General features: G+C 48.8%; 1 non-coding gene across 1 annotated transcript in view; it reads left to right on the top strand.

Annotated features, from left to right (window-relative positions):
* The window catches only part of LOC101343470 (uncharacterized), a 3,428-nt gene extending 854 nt beyond the window's left edge, over window positions 1-2,574 (top strand). Inside the window, exon 2 of the transcript XR_002823607.1 lies at window positions 1,241-2,574. This is a non-coding gene — a transcript (uncharacterized LOC101343470). The remainder of the gene's footprint in view (window positions 1-1,240) is intronic.
* The last annotated feature ends 361 nt before the right edge of the window (window positions 2,575-2,935 follow it).

Genomic DNA, 2,935 nt, shown 5'->3' with positions numbered 1-2,935 from the left:
GTCACATAGCAGCTTCATCCTGAGAAAGATGAGGGCTAGATGTGTTCACTGCCACCTCCTCTCTCCCCCGACACTCATAGACCCGTGTGAACTTTCCCTTCCTCCTTCCCCCAGATACAGTAGTCACTGTGCACCTGCTGTGCCCAGCAATACCGGCCACAGCTGAGCCGTGTACGAGGTTTGATTACATTTCCTCTGGTGTATGGCTTTTTTCTCTAGGTATAATAATGGCCTTGGTGTGTTGTCGTGCTTGTTTCTCTGCGTGGTTATTAAGTCACTCCCCAGTTCTTTGGAGCAGTGTGAATCTCCTCCAGGACAGTTCAGCGTGCCAGGCTCCATCCTGGCCGAGTTGCTCTGGCCCGGCTGCAGAGCTGCTGGGCCAGTGTGTCCCTTCTCCGCCACCCTGGGAATTCCCTTACCTCACTCAGAGTTAAAGTCTCACCTCTGTTAATTCACTTTGCAAATATTTATTGAGCACCTGCTCTATGCTTGGCGATGCTCTAAGCCAGGAGTCGGCACACTTCGGCCTGCTGCCGGGTCCTGTCGGCAGTGTTTATTGGAGTACAACCACTCCTGCCATCCAGGGGGTGTCCGTGGCTGATTTTGCATTTCAGAGCAGAGTTGAACAGCGTGACAAAGACCACAGGACCCACAGAGCCCTAGATCTTTGTCATTAGCCCTTTACAGAAGGCTTGCCAGCCCTGCTAAGAGCTGAAGGTACAGCAATGAGGACACATGGTCCCTGCCCTCGCGGAGCTTACCTTTTAGTGGGAGCAGGACCGTGAGCACATAAGTATACAGCAGACCGTGGACTGTTGTCTAGTGTGATATGGTTGCCACGGCACTGAGATGACAGGAAAAGCAGGGCAAGAAGGTGTGTGGCTGGGAAGCCTTCCCTGAGCAGTGACGTTTGACAGTTGCAGTCGGCTGATGGGTCTCATGTTTCTGCCTACAGATGGGTTCTCCTTTCTCCCTTTCTTTTTTTACTTGGTGAAGAAACCACGTCTTTTGAACCCTGGAGTTTTCTACCTTCTGGATTCTGCCCCTTGTCTCCCCGCTGTGCCATTTAACATGTTCCTCTGTCCCCTTAGTTCCTACAAACAGGCAGTTAGATCTGGAAGCTTCTTTCGGCAAACTGTCTCATAGATGGTGTTGTCTGCTTCCATGAGGAGGTGTACGATCTGGTTGCTCTGTCCGACCTGTTCTTTCCTTAACGGTTCTGCTCCCCCCCCCCAACCAGGTGATGCAGTTTGGCAGGATTGATGGCAACGCCTACATCTTGGACTTCCAGTACCCCTTCTCCGCCGTGCAGGCCTTTGCTGTCGCCCTGGCCAACGTGACTCAGCGCCTCAAGTGATCAGGCCGGTGCAGGAGGAGAGAGGGGCACAGCAGAGCACCTTGGCAAAGAGGTCTGCTCCAGAGGTGCCGGGGGAGCCCGCCGGGGACCACGGGGCCTGGGAAGCCCAGGAGACAACTGCATAACTGGAACCACCAGCCGGGCCAGCAGAGGGCGCCGACTTGAGTCATTGTTTATTTGGTCTTTCGTTACCCTTATATTGTCTTTCTTCCTTTCTTCTTTCTTCTTAAACAAAAACGAAATACAGTGGTTTGGCTTGTGGTAACGATTCCATGGGGCGTGCTTACGTACGCTGTGGGAAACGGGCCCTTTAGACTTTGGTGAGATTGCCTCCTGTCTGCTGTTCATGTAGACATAGGGAGTGTGCGTTGTTTTCCCTTCTAGCTTTCATGATTCCTCCGACATCCCCACTAGAGTAAAACAAGAAGCTTTTTAAAAAACACAACCAAAAATCCTGATGATACAGGTTCTCCTGGGGGACAGCATTTAACTCACACACATCCTATTACTCCCCAATAGGCGACTTGATTAATGAAGGGTGTTTGGCAAATGCACTGTGTTTGAACAATAAGAGGAGGCTTTTTAAGGGGTGCTATTCTCTTACCAGGTATAAGTACGATTTGCTCCTTGGTGATGTCAGGGAAGGGATGGTGGGTGAGTGAGTAGGGGGCTCCTGCACATCCATACCTGCACACAGTGCTCCGTGACACCTGGGTGACCCAGACAGAGTGACGTGAAATAGTACAAGGGCTATGCTTCTCTGCTGAGGATGTTTACAATGGAAGACTCCACTGGTTTTGTAGCATGTTGAGACTCCGTAGGCTCAACGACGATCATCCAGAATGGCCGACTTAGAGAGAAGGTAGAGAGACAAGATGCAAAGATCCAGGCGTGGGGAGGGGTAGTGATGTCTCCGCTAGTGCCGTGGTAACTCACTGGATGCCTGCTTGCTGAGAAAGAACCCTTTATTCCCTCCCTGCTTTTCTTTTTTCACCTGGAAAATGCTACCATAAACATTATCTTTCTCTTTTGATATTATAGCCCGACACTTTCTTTTTCTAAAAATGTTGACCGTACTTGATGTGAAAATTCTCCTTTCCTCTAGGCTACATTAAAATTCTATCGACTAGAAATATTTTCCATTGGACGAGAAATGGTAACTTAAAAAAAAAATTAAGTCTTTACCAGAGTATCAAAAGATAGGAGTATGGTCAAATTCTTGACAGAAGTTCCATGATCTTCTCTAGGGAAAAAATAATCAACTATACAGACTGCTTCCTGAAGAAATAAACCACTGAAGAGAATTGGTGAAATTATAGTACTTAAGGTAGTTGGTTGACTTACCACCTTACTCCATGTTAACTGCAAAAAAAAGAAAAAACTACCTAGACTATCTCCCCCCGCACCCCTGGAAGACACCTTGGGAAGTCTGTGCACCTGACAACAAGCCCTGCTCATTTTGTTCAGTCATTTATAATTGTGGCCTTGCTGAGGGCAAGAGCACAAGGCCTGTCTAGCGGCTTCGGGTCCTAAATTCTGTTGGCAAACAGATACGCCAACTTTGCTCCAGGAAAGTAT

Source organism: Trichechus manatus, unplaced genomic scaffold (genome assembly GCF_000243295.1).
Source record: "Trichechus manatus latirostris isolate Lorelei unplaced genomic scaffold, TriManLat1.0 scaffold00002, whole genome shotgun sequence".
NCBI classification, from domain to species: Eukaryota; Metazoa; Chordata; class Mammalia; order Sirenia; family Trichechidae; genus Trichechus; species Trichechus manatus.
This window is presented reverse-complemented; position numbering and strand designations above follow the sequence as displayed.